At 37.4% G+C, this 17,959-nt stretch overlaps 1 long non-coding RNA gene across 1 annotated transcript; it reads left to right on the top strand.

Moving 5' to 3' along the window:
• Positions 1 to 12,109: 12,109 nt before the first annotated feature.
• Positions 12,110 to 16,869, top strand: LOC113322574. Its single transcript, XR_003347212.1, has 5 exons — positions 12,110 to 13,889; positions 15,386 to 15,443; positions 15,587 to 15,625; positions 15,759 to 15,807; positions 16,590 to 16,869. It is a non-coding gene; the product is annotated as an uncharacterized LOC113322574 (long non-coding RNA).
• Positions 16,870 to 17,959: the final 1,090 nt, after the last annotated feature.

Raw genomic sequence — 17,959 nt, 5'->3', positions numbered from 1 at the left:
GATAATTCTTGACAAGACCATGTTCGACTTTAAGATCAAGTTCAATCTTATCTAGGACTTTGTTGGTCTCTTCAGCCAACTGACATCGAGCTTTATAAGTGATAACAGCGGTCCGCTGGTTGGCCTGAGACAGCAATGCAGATAGGCGTTCCACCTCTTTGGAGGAAATCTCCGCTGCTTCCTCACGAGATGCGGCCAACCCTTTGAAATAGTTGGCTTGTCCTTCCTGCTGCACTAAGGCAGATTGAGTCTTTTTAAGCTCATCATTTGCTGCGTGAAGCTGTCCCTCGAGTGCTGAAAACAAGAAATACCAAGGGGTTAAAACGAAGAAATAACAGAATCACACTCGATAAAACGAGGTTATACCTTCGACATTATCCAAAGCCTCTTCATACTCATTGACAACTGCGTCCCGAGCCTCATCAAGAAAGTCATATTCGTCGGATAGTTTCTTATAATCCGTTTGAAGGTTCGTAAGAGCAAATTGACTCGCGTCTAAGTCTACCTGCTTCATTGAATCCAAGTGACGGAGATGGTTGACTTCGTCATTCATCTCCCCCATCCTTTTATGGAGTCGATACACATTCACTTCAAGATCTCTTTCAGATTCCACTTGGCAAGCAACATCAACTCGAGACGCTGCTAGGGCTTTACTAAGAGCACCAACCTCGTCCCTAGCATTATCTCTTTCCTCGGAAAGACGCAGCATACTATCCCTAACCCCGGGGCCGAAGAAAGAACGAGCCTGTTGTAACTCTTCTTCCAAAAAGCGCACTCTAGCCTCTAAGTCTGAAGCATGTTCTCGAGCATCACGCAGGTTGTCACGCGTCCATAGCAGTGTACCATTAAACAGACAACGGTCATGATTGTACTTATTTTTCATATCAACCATCAGTGTTCGCTTTTCATGCCACTCAGCTGTTAAAGCGTTGTGCTCATCAGCACGAGCATTCCACTTTACGGCTTCGCTTTTCAACTTACCCACCAACTCTGCAATACGGAATTTCTGTCGTTCCCTTTCTTTCCGAAGCCATATCAGCTCGGGGACTCCACCCACTGAAGATAGGGTGGGGAGACTCAGACAGAACACCAAAATACAGATAGGGAATCACGAGGAGTGAAAGATCCGTAAAATACGAACCTGTGAAGGACGAGACATTTATACGAGTCTGCTCCAATTCGTTGCGGACTATAGCAAGTTCTGAATGAATACTCTCCTCAGCGTTACCCAGCTGTTCTTTTTCCTTCAGACGGCCCCTCAGTTCATTTATTTCCACTTCAGCCGCAGACAGTTCCTCTTCTCTATGAAGAAGCTTGGCCTCCAACTTTAAAGACTTTGCTTTGAAGAATTGGTTACAATGTTCGCTCCTCATCATCTATGTCACAAACAACAAACATTATTATACCAAAGGGATCAGATATCACGAAGAATACAATGTTCGGATATCATGAAGAAAAAAAAGTACAAGGATTCACCTCTAAGACACGCTGCTGGGGAAAACCGTATTGGTACCCATCAGTTATGGCCATCATATCAACAACAGAGGAGGGAGGGTCAACCAGTAGGTTAGATCCTGAAACTCTCAGATTCTTCTCCCACATCTCAGCAACGCGGGCTTCAGAAGACAATTTCATCATCCGACGAGTATAAGCGTCGGAATTCTTCTCACCAGTGACCACTGGGGCAGGGTTAGGGACGAACGTCAGGTTCTTCTTCTTAAGCTAAGCCAAAATGGCATCTTCACCTTCAGGCATTACCGAGTAAGGGAAATCCTCTGAAGGAGACTCAACCGCAGACTTCCCCTTTGCGGTTATCTCCTCACCCGCGCAAGTCTCGACATTACCACCCTCAGCATGACCACCTGCGTTCTCAGCTTGCTGGTCAGTGGTACCTTCTTTGCCAAGATTCCCAAGCACATCCCAATCATCATTTGGGGAAAGCAATGAGAAATCTTCGTCAAGACCCATGGCAGCATTCACATCAAAGGATTCCCCCGAGGAATATATCCTACCGAAAGAAAATTCAGGGGAAATAACGGGCAGAGTACCCACACCAATAATATCATCGCCAACAGGGGCAGATCCACCCCCGCCAGTACCACCAACGATAATATTACCCTCAGACTCACCATCACCACCCGCGACAACTTCTTCTTCAGCATTACCACCTTCGTCATCAGGGTGAGAAGTGTCGGTACGCTCTTCTCCATCGGACATTTCTTCATCCTCACCATACCCTTCGTTTACGGGACTCGTCACCTCCTCATAAACCTCAGCCTCACCGGTAACCACAGTCGAAGATTGTTTGGGTCCAAGTTTCTTCTTCTTCGACACCTACAAACCAGTATACATCCCACAAAGGCTCATTTTTTTCCCTCACTTCAAAAATGAAAATTATTTCAAGCAAGGAAAAAGGGGCAAATATAATAGAGAATATAAGAAGAAACTATACCTTGGCAGCAGCAGCACCCTTCGTTAGATGGGTAGCATCAGAACCCTCCTCCTCATCTCCATCAACGACATCAAGAGCATAAGGAAAATTCATGCCCGCGAAATTCGGACGCCAAGGACAGAAATCTCCATAACGAGCAGGAGGAGTTTCACGAGGCTTGTTATTTTCAGAAGGACGCCAACCGCGTGGACCCGGAATCCATCCATAAGCCCAAGGACCAACTACCTCAATAACAATAGCATGCCATTCATAATCATGGTCACGCTTAATCCTTTCACGAGCAGGAAAGAGTTTCCGTTTAGCAGATCCCTAAGTACCAGGAACATACTTCAGCTTGGCATCACTCACCTCACTCAAAAGACGAATTTCACCACGGGGAGCATCAATATTACGAAGACTAACACTCCACGTCTTACGGTTTCTACTGTTGACATAATCCCCAAAAGAACTGTTAAAATTCTGAGGAGTGTACCACTCTATCTCAGCAGGATTTGGAACATAGCAGGTCATCACAGTCTCTCCCTTGCTTCGCAGTTAACATTCCTTCAGTGAACGAAGATAATTCCCAGATAGTTGTGACACAGAACGATTATGAGTGTTCGTGGAAGAGCCTTCGCGACTAGCCAACACGTCATAATAAAAGGAGTCACCCGACTTATATAGGGGCAACATGACACCCGCCTCGAAGGCTCCAACCGTAGTCAACAAATGAAACTCGTCAAACTGATACTTAGCAAGGAGAACGTAAGTGATACCATCATCAGGGGCATAGAAGCGAACCTCAAAAGCTTGAAGTTCATGGTTTTCCTTGAACATCTCAAGATCAATATGCTTGAAAGTGACTTTCTTCTTACCAACTGAAATGATGCGTATCACGGGGACAGTTTCTTATTCGTCTGCGGAATCAGAAGTAGGACTCAATTCCGAAGCTTTCCTTTTAGAAGGAATATTTTTAGACGGATCAGCTCTCGACATAGTACCCTTGGAGTACTTCTCTTTGAAAGAAACCGCGGGAGGAGGCGGCAAGATTTCTGCGGAGGCACTGAAGGAGGATCCATTGAACGAAGGGGCGGAACATCCACTATTTCTGTACGAGGAGGAGGAGCCCGCGTACTCCTATAGTCATCACGAGGAGGAGCCTGCGTACTTCTAGAATCTTCACGAGGACGAGAAGGGGCGCGGTTAACAGCATACCTAGATCCAGAAGGACCCTTCGGCACATCCCCTTTCTTAGTAGGCACAACCTTAGCACCAGAGGAAGATGAAACCCTATGACCCCGAGGATCCGATTGCGAAGACTTGTAAGGACCTTCCCAAGTGGAGATCTGTCAGAATCTCGACGCGGAGGGGATCTTGGCGGACTAGACGGCGGGGTTTGGTAAGGAGCCCGCCGACGATCAGACATATCTACAAGGAAACACAAAAACAGTTTAGAGAAGAATACGAGGAGATCACTAAAGATCAAAAAACCCATAATTGATGGTTCATCTGGATAGACATTAAAAACCCTAAGAACTAAAAAAATACTCCATCCAACTCCAGGGATAGTACTTAGATACAGACGTTGTAACAAAGAACAGGGGCAAACATATATGCTTCGACATGTATGTTCTTCATCACAAAACCAAGAATACAGCAGCAGGAGACAAATGGGTAGATACATAGATAAATCAATGATGAACAGCTAATGAAAAACCCCATACCTGTATAGAAGAGGACGACGAGCACCAACCACAATCGAAGAAAGGAGGATCGGAGATATCAAAAGATACATGGGCAACAACAATCGAGAACGAAAGAAACAGAAAATTGAATGCTGTTATCTTCCTCACAAGAATGATGATAATAAATGACTAAAGAACAAGAATAGAAAACAAGAAGAGGATGAACACTGACAAGAAGAGGATAAAAGTTTTTTTTCACATTCTCTTTCCTATTTATGAAGCTAGAGAAGACAATAACTGCTCCTCGTACCAAGGAGCAGTTACGGGGAAAGTTAACGCAAAGTGGGAAACGTGTAGGACGACCTTTCTTCTTCAAAATTACAAAATACGCCCAAGTCAGAAGAAGAGGGGAAAATTGTATGTACACCTTTCATCATCCACCACGTGTACAGAAAGAGACACATGGAAGGCATGCAAAACAAGATATCAAAACATGATACCAAGCATCTCATCAGAAGATGCCACCGGTCAGCAGATCTGACGGTCAAGGACAGAGGATCACAGAGGTATGATGGCTCAGAGGAGCACCAGATAATACCCCTTGGGTGTTATCACACCCAATCCCGAGGAAGATCCCATATCAACGGCCGAGAGGAAGTTTGGCTGACACAGATGTGACCAGACAAAGAGACACTTGTCTGACACGAGCAGACACCCATCTACCCGCATAAAATACCAAAGAGATATACACGTGTCAATCGGCTCATGGAAGAGGCGAGGATAATCCTTCGTATTCAAGCTCAGGCCGCAGCATATGCCGAAGACCTCTGCGCAATAGGCACAAAACACAAGAAGATAAGATTACAATGGCGCCTCAGAAATGTGACCCACGTTCCAACCCTATAAATACCCCTCTCCACTAAGAGAGAAAGGGGGTCGACCAATTGAAAGCAATTATAGGAGAATATATGAGAGAGAAATAGGAAGAGTAAGTAATCCCCCTACTTCCGCAGACCTATGTATACACTAAAGTCATTCGACTATCTTTGTAACCATTCAATACATAGTGAAACACCAGCCCCGTGGATGTAGGCCTTAGTGTCGAACCACGTAAATCTGTCTTATTTACATTTCAGCACCTTACATTCAGCGTTAAACTTCATATGCTTTACATTTATACTTGATTCTTGGTTTATTCCTTTATACGAACATTATTTATGATAATATTCGACTAGACAATGACAAGCCCGAAGGCTTCGAGTCGATGAATCTATATAATCATCCCATTTACGCATACGACGTACAATTCTAAAATTAGGATGTATGCGAATATTGTTTGTGAACACGTAGATGGCTTCGTGATTTATGTGTTCACACTATTTGTTAGCTCCTATAAGATAATAAAGTGATACTATTGTATGTTCTTCCTTTTCGACTTTACTTTGTTGAGTAGCCTCAATTTCTTAATCTAACTAGGTAAATTAATCTTTTTCTATCCTATCCAACTTTTCTTTTTTGTAGAGTTAGAAGATCCCCATAAGAATTTCCTTACTATAGTGACCATTTGTTTTTCTACCGAAGCAGGCATTTGAAAGAGGGATAAATAATAAATGGGCAAGCTAGATAACACACCTTGTATAAGCATAAGCCTTCCACCCTTTGACAGGTATCTTCTCTGCCAAGTAGCAAACCGCTGTTGAAATTTGTGCAGAATAGAGTCCCAAACAGTAACAGAATCTTTGACGTCTCTGATAATTTCTTGTTGCAATTTTTACTGAGCTATGCTGCTAGAGTTATCTGTTCAAAAATGAAAAAAAATCACTGTGTCATTTTCTTACCATGCTAGAGGTTCCAACAAAGATGTTTCTTTTGCCTTGATAGACTGAAAAATGCTAACATGCTCAGTAGGTTGGTATAATGCACTTTGTGCGGAACTTCTGATGAAACTTCGACGCATATCTTCTTCTTTTTTTTCTTCGAATGGGTGACACATCTCTTGTTACATTGTACTTTCTCTCGGCAAATTTGGAATGCACTGATCCTATTTTTTTTTCTTAGAAGACGAGAAGAATCTAATATGGACGTCTCTATCTCTTGGGCCTGTCCCTAATAGCCGAGTGAACAATCAGTTGGAAGTTTAATTTGGGAAGCTCTATTTTCATCTTAGATTGTGTTGTAATCTTTAAATTTTTAAAGCTTTTTGTACTCTTTTTTCTTTTCTGCATCTCTTCTCGTTTTTGATTTCTGATTCGTAGTTTACCATCAATAAATCATCTTCACTCATCAAAAGAAAAAGGTAGGACAAAAATCCAAGTGGGCTTTCACTTTAAGCCTGAGAATCTAATATGGAGAGAAATCCAAAAAATAGTAGTATGCACCAGCCGGGAATCCAACCCGGGTCTCTACCGTGGCAAGCCACTAGACCACTGGTGCTATATCTTACAAGAGCTCCTTGCACAAAGGTTACACACACAAACCAAATAATTTACCTGGACCCGGCGGATGTCTGTCAGTCTATGGATGACCGTGAAGACGCCTTATGGTAGAGACCGTAGTTAGTAATTCGGGATTCGGCATACGTATGTGTATAATTTGATTTGCGAATGTGAGTTTAATATTGAAAATTCGATCATGAAGACGTCTTATGGTAGAGACCGTAGTTAGTAATTCGGGATTCGGCATAGTATGGAACGCCTTATGGTAGAGACCGAAAAATTAAATTCGGTTAAAAATCCGGTCAACGGCATACGTAAGTGTATAATTCGATTTACGAAAGTGAGTTCAATACTGAAAATTCGACATATATCAATTAATTAGAAAAAAACAATCTTTAACATATGTCAAGATATTAAGATTTACAATAAAATACTTATATATCGTATAAAATATATACCGTAATCATCAAATAACTAACACTTTGGTGGATTAGTCCTCGTTTATGAACCTACCTTTCCAGTAATACGGGAATATTATACGGTCCAGAATAATACGGAAAAATTTGCGTATCGTACGTGTATGATTCGTTGTATTACTAACGACTAGGGTAGAGACCTTATTGCATACCAAGGAACGATGCTCGCCTAAAATTTCTCAATGAGGGAGAATCTGCATTAGTATTATATATCCCTACTAGGTATCACCCGGCCTAACGACCGTGGCTCAGCCTTTTTTTCGGTACCTGGAAAGAGAATAAGTCCTGCATAGATGGGCTCAAGTATTCATGTCCGTTAACAAAATAGAAAATTTACGTAATAGAAAATGTACGTGAAATCCTTTTATTCCATACATTTGCAGAAGAAAATCACAAAAAGGGACAACCATAATGCATGCAAAATTTTAGAGAGCTTCCTTTTCCCCATGTGCTCTGCATTTTTCCTTCTATTTCAGAGCCTGATGTTATTAATGAAGACGCATCAGATGGCGCAACATCTACCAAAAGTTTTATGCACTCAAATCTTGATGTGCTCCCACAGGCACCCTGAAGATGATGGCCAACTTCATATCCGCAGCGCACATTGGAGAAGTGTAAACTTTGCCTTAGATGTAAAAAAATATGATGATTAGTCTCTCTTAGCGATACCACACTAATCAATCGAAAGCCGAGTATCTCCAAATACTATTGTATTTCACACACATATCCCACAGTACAAGCTACAAAAGTATACTGCGTACAGGCTTACGATATTTCGACTTAGGGGATAAATTAACAATATTCTTGATGATATAAAAAAATCCAATAAAAAGCAACAGCAAAAACACTATTGTTGGCAGTGAAAATATCATTGTACGCAAACATAAATATCTGATAAGCAAGGTCTAAATTGTGTTACCAAACCTGTTTAAGATAAATGGGTTTCAAGATCCTCTTAATTTCAACTCAATTATACCTCTCTTAATTTCAACTCATTTATACTTTAGTTTCAGGTTGTTTGGCATACCTCGAATTAAATTTACACACCTATATCAGAACAATTTCACTGGGAGGAAAATAATTTAGTTTAATTCCCTATCAAGTTATTTTCCATTTCATTGAAAGGAAAATAAGGATGTAAACAAAAAACGGTCGGGTGATTAGGTTCCGAAGTATGACTGACAATCTATAAATACGTACCTATAAAAATTGTTATAGTTTGAAGCTCCCAACACAACTATATTGCCTGTCTAATGAGTAACTTTGTTAGAAGAGTTGCATTTCCACATCTTCGTTATTTATTGCATTTGAACGTCGCCATCCGTAAACTTCTCCAACCAAAATTTAAATGAATTTATTGTCCAGCATTAAGAATATTCTCCACATTTCGATCATTAAGAACTGCAAAACCCAATTCATTAAGTTCAGACCTAAAATATTACCTCACAAGTGCATATTGAAAAATACAAATACATAGAAAACATACATGTACTATTTCCAAGCAATAAATTGACAACAAATTAAGATCAAACAGATCCCTTCTTTTCACAACAAATTATTATGCAGTATGCACTATAGCTTGCAAAGCAACACGTATCAAAAAATAATAAAAAAGCAACATGAATCATTAACTAAAAATCTACACCGACTAACCCTTGGTTTTACATCGACAAATAAAACTATTAAATCACTATGAAAATATTAACAAACTATATAATCCACTAAATGCATCAGTAATAACTTAATTTTTTTAATCATGTACTCCACTTAAAACATTCATTCAGAAATAAACTATAAGTTAAAAACATCTAATCTTAAACTCTTCATCCCAGCAAGAACCCCTCTTAATCTTACCTTTCTAACACTCTAAAATAATCCGACAATAAAAAAGGATCTCTATGAGTAAAAAGAAAATATATATTAGTTCGAATTAAATTTCCGTACGCTGATCAAGATGCAAACAACTAAGGATTACACAAAAAATATATAATACTCAATATCGCTGATGAAAATTCACCCCACGTAGAAACACCTATTTCCTAATTTCTTAATTGCATTCTTTTCGATGATTTATAGTATAAATATCCCTCGCTGTGAACAGAAGGAGAAGACACGGAGCAGGAAAGAAGATTGTGTTTTTTTTTTTTGATAAAGAAGAAGACGGTGGTGGCTTATATGAAATTAAAGATTCCGATAATGATCATCGACCGCTAAACCGTATTTAGGTCAAGTGGCCTCTATATAGATTAACGTTAGTTTTGCTCGGGCCGCGGCATAATCTCTAACGTCCAAAATAATAAGATGCATAAAATCAACGGTCACGTTTGACTTCGAGTAAAACATCCAACAATAAATCGCTGTCGCACATGACCGAAATCAATGGCCTTAATTGACTCATAGACATACACCCTTCTCCCTTATAATATAGATAAGAGTACACGTTCACTTTGTCTCTGTCCAATTCTTTCGACTAATAAATCTTTGAAAATGTAAATTACCTTAACATAACAGCTACTTGACAACATCGCTGAAAATATACTTAACATAACAATTGCTTGACAAAAAAGTTGACGTGGAGGGTTAATAGGTATTTTTATATCAATGACTGTTGTTGTGGCGGCTCTAACATGTACAACCCCATGGCACATGCGAAAACTATAACAAAAGTTTCATTTATTACAGATCTTTTTAATTTGATTTGATTATTGAAGTTAGAATATAAGAATAAGAAGCTTATTCTTTCAGCTAAATGAAATTATTAATAACTCTTTCTTTTTCAGAACTTTAGTGAGGAATTTCTCATGTTCCCCCAGAAAAAAGAAATCAAACTTCTTTAGGATTCAAACCCAATATAAATAACATATACTTTTGAATTTATGGTGTCATGGAGAATAAAACATATGTTTAAGATGTTTGAAGTTAGGTTTATTTGAGAACCAAGTTTCTTTTTCTTTCATTTTTTATCAGAGTATGGGAATCAAGTTACCCTGTATTTTTTCCCTTTATTTTTGCTATTTTAATGTAATGACATGGAAAAACGTAAAATTTTACCTCTCACCTACATGTAATATCCACGCCAACATAGCTGTCAACTAGTTGTCATGTATCAAGATTGATTAATCTCACATATCAAAATTGGGATATGAACAGAGTTATTATAATATGTATGTACTTCATGCTTTCAATGTTAGCCAATTTTCTTGCTTGGGATAATGCCACATCTAATGAGGTAACAACTGAAGAGCTTCCATTGATGGAAGATAATTGTTTGTCGTCGATAATTTGTCGAAAGGATTCCTATGATAGAGTAAAGCCTTACAATACTTGAGATTTGGTTTCCTTTCTAATAATATGGAACTGTTTGATAATATTTACTTCTGTAACATGTCATACTGGGTGCCCTAGTGTCACCAACTTTGAATCTATTGCGTATCTCAGTGTATAATAAATAGTGTTGTTATATATGTTATGCAGGACGAGTTCAAAAAAGTAGAGAGAAATGGTTTAAAAACAATATTAACATGGCTCATCTTGATTACTGGTACCATATAGTAGAGTAGCAAGGTTTAAGCATTTTATATTTTTAGTTTTTCCAAGTGTTTTTGTATAAGAAAGTTGGTTGTGATCTTCTCATCATATAGTATTTTCGAGTGACATATTTGGCATGTCCTAATAGTCCTCTAGCCAGTAAACTTGTGTATGTCTTAAATGCCTACAAAGATATAACTATATTATCAAAACTGATTTTATGGTTACTATATAATGTTGTAAGTTTGGTTGCTCTCTCAATAGCATGCATTTCGTTACTCTACTATTGTTGCACTTGAAAAGGAGAGGGTACCAAGTACACCACCAATTTTTTCGTTCGGCAACCTGTATGGAAAAAACCTTACATAATTGCAAGCAGACCAACTTAATGATCCTTGAAATATGTATATAGAGTTTATATCTCTACCTCTTCTCAATCAGTATGTATAAGACAAAGTATCTGTGAACCCGATTGTTAGAAAGTAGATGGACGATCTCAAAAATCAATATCCAAGATCAATCTAGTCGTATCCAAATAATTCAATCGGATTTCTGCCAAGTAATTAAACTTATTATCTATCTTTCAAGATACAAATTTTATAAGAAACAAGTATCGCAATCGATCACACTTAGACGGACGTATCTACTAAGATTGAATAGGTACAACTCTCGTAAATTCAATTATAAAGATAAAAAATATAACGCGGAAAAGGAAAAATACAAGACACTAGAAGTTTTGTTAGCGAGGAAACCGCAACTGCAGAAGAACCCCGGGATCATGTCCAGATTTGAACACCAAACTATATAAAGCAGCTACAGACACTAGCCTACTACCAGACTTCGGACTGGAATGTAGTTGAAATTGAATCCACCCTTCAAGCAATTCACTTACAGTCGCACTCTTTACGTCTCTTGAACCTCACAAGGTTCTACGTAATTGAGTCCCTTAGCTGACGTTCTTTACATCCTAAGAGTTGCTTCAACCTCAATGAAGACTTTTCATACCAATCTGCCTCTAACATATAAGCCTATTTGATTTCCTTTAGATCAAAGATTAAGGCTTGAAAATATGTTTACAACAGACAAAGCGAGCAAACTTCATAATTCGGAACATTTATACTCACTTAGATGAGAAGCCTGGATCTTTTACCACCTATAAGAACAAATCTTCAACTTATCACTTTAGACCGGTTTTCAGATATATAGTGGAAAAAGGCCTATCAGAGACAATGAAACGATACAAAATAAATATCGGGAAACTGCTACCAATGGAAAGTGTGGCTGACTATAGTCAATATGTCGTTGTGTCAGAACTTTAGTTGACTTGGACAACCACACTCTCATATTGTTATTGACTAAAGTCAAACTGCTGTTATGTAAAGACTTTCGTTGACTCATACAACGACAATATATGTAGTATTGTTTCTGTGGTATATTTTTCTAGGTATTTTTGGGGATTGAGAAATCTCATTGATCTAACGGCTCTGATTCCCCTTTTCTCTCACCTACAAAGCCTAGCCTATCTATCTTTTTCTGCCTGATGTTTCTCTTTTCTCCGAAGCACTTCACAAGCCAAAATTCTACTCAAAATAAAAACTAACCATTTTCTTCTTCTTCTTCTTCTCTCCCATCCATCTTCTATATCACGAACAGATCCTTATGAACCAAAATCATTTTCTTCTTCATCTCTCTAATCCATCTGCTATCTCACATAAACCAACAGATCTTCATGAACCAAAACAATTAACAGATCTCCAATCCATCTACTCCATCTATTTCATGATTCTTATTCTGCTTTGATATTATCCAGATCCGTAAATTTCTCAGATAGAAAAAGCGATAAGTTTGATTCATACTGCTTAATGAGATTTACAGTTTTATTGTTTGTTTTTTTTTCTTAAGAAACGATTTTTGTGAAATAATCTGTTCTTCGATTAATTTTTGGGGTTTTGGGTTTTGTTTACAGATTTGTGCTGATAGTGGAAGATAAATCAAATATTGCTAGGCTTTTTTCATAAACTCAGATTTCTTACAGGGGTTTTGTTTAATAGTAATTTCTATTGAGTTTTTGTTTTCCATCAACCTGGAGGAGTCAACTTCATCTAACTATGCTTGGCAAGACACACTAAAATTTCAATTTTGTACTTCACAGAGGTTTTCGTTGAATTTGATTTTATTTTGAGTGTTTTTGTTTGAATATTACTTATGGGTTTTGTTTATTATCATGTTTTAGGGTCTGGTATCTTGTTTATTTGACTTAATTTTTCTTTTTCCTCAGATTTCTTTCATTACTACTTCGATGGTTTTTGCCAAAAGAAAGAGAAACAGTATTGCTCTTCTTCTGTTTGATAAAATGTCTCAATGAGCCAATTGTCATGTCCCTTAAATTTGATTTTAGTTTCTTTTAAAAAAGGTTTTGATCAGTTGGTTTTGTTTATTTAAGGTTTTTGAGTAATTGGTCTTCATATCAATGGTTCGTATCTGCCATTCTTGATGCATTTTTTTCTCATGCATAGTTCAATGGTGCTAGCCCTCATTTTACTGTTGTGAATCCTTGTGCTCAAGACTTACAGGTGAAAATTAAGCAAAAAAAAGACTTACAGGTGAAGAAGCTATCGGAGGAGGTAAATAAGATCGGATGGGTTGTTGTTAAATTCAACTTCACAGGTGAAGAAGCTATTGGAGGAGGTAAATATGACCATGGAAAACACATCTCCCTACACCAACACAACTGCACACCATGTGTTCGATAAGTTTCCTGAAAGAACAAAAAAGAGGTTAAGTGTTCTTATAGCTTTCCTAACCTTAGTAGCCAGGTACGGGAACGATATCGGGAGCGAGGGCGGAAGCGAGTTGGGAGCGTGAATTATATTTTTTCAGAAATATTAGTTATATTACCAATTTTCCAATATTGTAATCAAGAAATAAGACAAGTACATAAATATTTAGAAAATGTGACTTAAGTGCAGGAATATATCTCATTCATTGACCTCTTTTGCTTCTTGTGTTTGTTACGAGCACTCTGAACTCTCTGAACTCGCATTTGTGCTAGTGTTTCTTGTTCTTGTGAACTTGGAGGTGTAGGGGAGGATGGAGGGGTAACATCAGGTGTTTGTGTTGTAAAGTAATGGGTAATCCACTTCAGAGGATAGTTTTCTTATGTTGGATCAATCATCTACGGAGAACAACGTTTAAGGACACTTAACTGATGCAATTAAAGATCCCGTATGGTTTTGAAAGGGAAATATTTCACGTGTCACAATAACACACAAGTTGGTGAGCAACTACGGGCAGTTAATGGACACGCAGCAGCAGTTAGATTGGATAATCAAGGGTAATAAGTTAAACCCTAATCTCAATGGACGTATCTTTATAAATAGTGTAGATTTCTCCTTTAAGAATGAAACCAAACTGCGCCTCCGCTGCTGTGTAAAGAAAGCAAACCCTAAATCAAATACCAACAGTTCTCTTCATTCATGCTAGGAAATCACACGGTTCTTAATGTTGGGAACGCGTTTTTTGCATGCTAGGAACGCGCTCCTAACACGTTTCTCACTTGGGAACGGAGAACTGCGGATCTCACGGAGATACCGGATAGCCTTTGACGTTCCTGGCTACTAAGTTCCTTACATATTTTTATATGAATTGGTTGATTTTAGTTTAGTTTTGTATTTAGAAACTCTATCTTGTGGGGTTCCACTGACTTATGTTGAGATGCCATTTTTACTTGTGGAAATTTGGTAGCATGTTTAGCTCATAATCTTAAAATCATTCTTTGCTGTAGCCACATAACATGCATAGGATTGAGCATTTTAGATGGTTGTAAATTTCGAGATGGGACCATTCATATCAATTTGAGTCTTCTTAATTTCTAGTTTCCGAGAGTTAGATCAGATAATTAGATGGACAAGAAAATCTATCAAAAAAACAGTAGCAAGAGTATCATTTTATAACTAGCCATTTACATTCACTACTGAGAAACAATGTGAAGCCTATCTTTGTCATCTTTAGATTTTTGTGATCACGTGCAGTAGTGGTGGAATGTTTTATGCAGATTGAATGTAAGTATATATATACTGTTCATGGAGTTAGTTTCTTGGCTGCGTAATATTTGTATGGATTGTTGGCTAGTGGTTAAATAATTAGTAGTGCGCACGGACATCTTATTCTATCTTCGTTAATCATGGAGGCAGTGGTACTCGTTGAGTCTACAATTTAAATTTCCTAGAAAAATCATCTAAAAATCTTAGTTTAATTTTTCAATCTTTTGTTTGTTGGATTCTATCATCTTGCACTGATCTATGTGGTTTAGTTCAATTGCTTTGAAAATTGGTTCAAGCTATCAAACTTGGCATCCTCTAATTTTGGTGTTGTTTCTTTCTTGTGGTTAATGTTTTGTTAGTATATTGGACTAGTGTAAGTATATAATTTCTGTTTGTATGTTTTTATTGGAGTCTTTTTGTTTTGATTTGCTTTTTTTTCATTATTTACTTGTATGTGTCAATACATCTAGAAAAATAGGCTTCCGAAACTTACACAAGTGTATTGTATTATAGAACAAAGAGCGTGTAAATCTACCGGGACGAATCTCTCCTTTCTGTTGGATGGGTTCTTCGGTCTGTGGTAGCTTGGTTGAAGTTTGTGCTTTCCTCCCCGAGCATCCTATACTGATTAGGTTTATGCTTTGTAGATGTTGTAGTTCATTTTAGATTTGTATTTAAAACTGAGATGGTCCCAGTGCTTGAATAGTTTTGGTTAAGACTTCGGATGTGTTCATATTTTACTATCATAGTTGGTACACCTTTTTACTTCCATTTTGTATGCTTTCAGGTTTTTGAGCTATGGAAACCTCTGCATGTGTCAGCTCCTTATGACTTAAAACATCCATGTGAGTGATTCCATAGTGTTTAAGAGTGACCCCCCATCATAATTCATTAGTTAAGTTCTTAAGTTTATCAAGTACCATTCTTTTCCTCTTTCTTTTTGATTGCCAATTTTTAGCATCATAATCATATCTAGTAAAAAATGCAGATCATGGATTTTCAACCTTGGAAATTTCTTAATGTGCAGGTAAATTTTTCTTTTGTTACTTTGATGAAACAGCTGGTTGAATTTTGCTGAAAGTTACCTTGTTAGTCCCTTATGTGTGTAACTAAAGTCTAAGGTAAGGCATTACTTATTCGTTTTGTTTGTTATGTAACAGGAACACATCGTAGATTAACATCCAATGGAACCATGCTTTATCTTTCAAGGTAACTGGGTTTGAGTTTATCATCATTGCAGCATAAGCTTTATTACTTGTTTAATAGTTATTTGTTCGAGGCAATAACCCAATGATGCATAGTCATGAATACAATAGTATGAGCTTTACCCAGTTTGTTGTATATCCATACTTGCAACAATTTGTTTCTAACCGTTACTTGTTTAAATCATAGTCACAACTCAGAATGACACATATTAATGATTCTGTATACTGTCTGAAGTTTGCTTTCTAAATATGATGTATGATTTAATTTTTATTTGCTGATCAGGCCGAAGTCCGTTAGTAATCAAGTTTGGTAGTGAACACCAAAACTACAAGGTGATACTTGTTTGTTTGTCTAGGGATGTTTGGTTCTTAAGTTTTATGGAATACTCAATTATATAAAGAAAAAGTGTAAAACAAGTTGGAATGGTGGACACTTAAGAGTTTCCAGAATGTTTAATCCTAGGTATAAACTGATGAATTCATGTCACTGACTCACCTTACACCGTGTCTTTAAAAGTACATCAACCAAATAATTTTCATGCTTCTCTTAGATTTCCCATTACTTGGTGTAGGTTACATCTTTTAGGCTATACACTTTCTCTTTTTTCCTATTTATTCTTCTACTCAAAGACCAAGTCAAGACAATTTATATTACGCTGTGGTCAAATAACCTCTTGTAACAATCTTACATTCAGCTATAAAGGCTGGTTCTGTATTGATGTTAATTGCTAAGTTATGACCTATTTGTGGTTAAACTTCTAATACCGCAAATTATTTTTTCTACAGGTACTTGCAAATTCTGAATTGGCAGCTCATTCAACTTTCCGCCATTTTTTGTGCGACAGTTTATGTTTATTAGGTTGGTCTCCACTGATTGTAAGAGCATGATCCTTTTACATACGTTCATAAATCCTATATTAGAAACTTATAATGGTGTAATCAATATTTGGGTATATTTTTTGGGTGTTTTTAAGCGTGTGTAAACTGAATTCATATATGTATTGAACTAGTTGTATTTTGTACATTGAATTTGTAAGGTTGGTTGGATGGTGAAATATTTCTCTAAGTATGTGAAATTGCAAATTGAATTTCAATGTAATTTGAGTCTCAATTTAGTGTAATTTCAGTTTTGAATCAGAATTATTTCAGCCTAGGCAGAATGACTGCAACCGGTCAGATCTGATTTTTTTTCCTTAAAATAAATTAAATCTACGACGTCAAGTAGCTACGTATCTAGTGACAAGCAGAAAGTATCGTTATTCAGCTACAACTTCATAGTGTCGTTCCAGAATAAGACATTGAATCTACGGCACTTTCAGCTGCAGTCTGAAACTGTCTTATATCTCGGTTATACGACACTTTCTGACTATCTTAAAACGTCTTTTTCCCACTAGTATCTATCTTGAGAAATTTCAAAGTCTGATATAAATAGAACTTTACGATTTTCATCTATCTTGCCTGAAAGAGATTACGAAAACCTCGATAACAGAAAAGCAAGATCAGAATACACGAACTATTAAGGAAAATACAGTCGGACCTCGCTTCATGGATTCCCAAAGCGAAGTCTTTTAGTCGTAAACCTAATTATGTTTCTCAGAGAAAACCTAGGTTCATAGAGGACAACTCTAGCTATCAACTAGACACAAAGCGCCAAGGATTAAATTTCTCAGTTGAAAGAGAATCTCTATTTATAGTTTTTCAAGACTGATGGTTTCTTAGAGTTCAAGCTTAGATAACTTGAGAATCAAGCAAATACTTTTGGTCTTGAAAATACAATAGAAAAATATATACAGTTGTCCGGTTACAGAACCGTGTATAATGACTGTTCGGTTTGGCATATATACCTTATGAATTGTAAGTAATTTTATGTTCATTTAAAAAATTAACAATTTAATCATGATAGGCATACACAAGTTCTTTAGTGATCCATGATGTCTTAGAGGTGTTTAAGAGAGTCATAGCAATGCTAAAATTATTTAAAATAAGTCTTTGAGCATCTGCTAAATTCTACTAGGACCGTTAGTGAAACGGTCGTGAACCATAAGGTTAAAATTTCACGAGTCAGGGTGCTATGGTTCATGAATCGGGTTTTCCAAACCTACTCGGCTCGATAAATCATCTGTACATTGTTCGCGAACTGGGTTCGCCAACCGTAA

This window comes from Papaver somniferum, chromosome 11 (genome assembly GCF_003573695.1).
Source record: "Papaver somniferum cultivar HN1 chromosome 11, ASM357369v1, whole genome shotgun sequence".
NCBI classification, from domain to species: Eukaryota; Viridiplantae; Streptophyta; class Magnoliopsida; order Ranunculales; family Papaveraceae; genus Papaver; species Papaver somniferum.
This window is presented reverse-complemented; position numbering and strand designations above follow the sequence as displayed.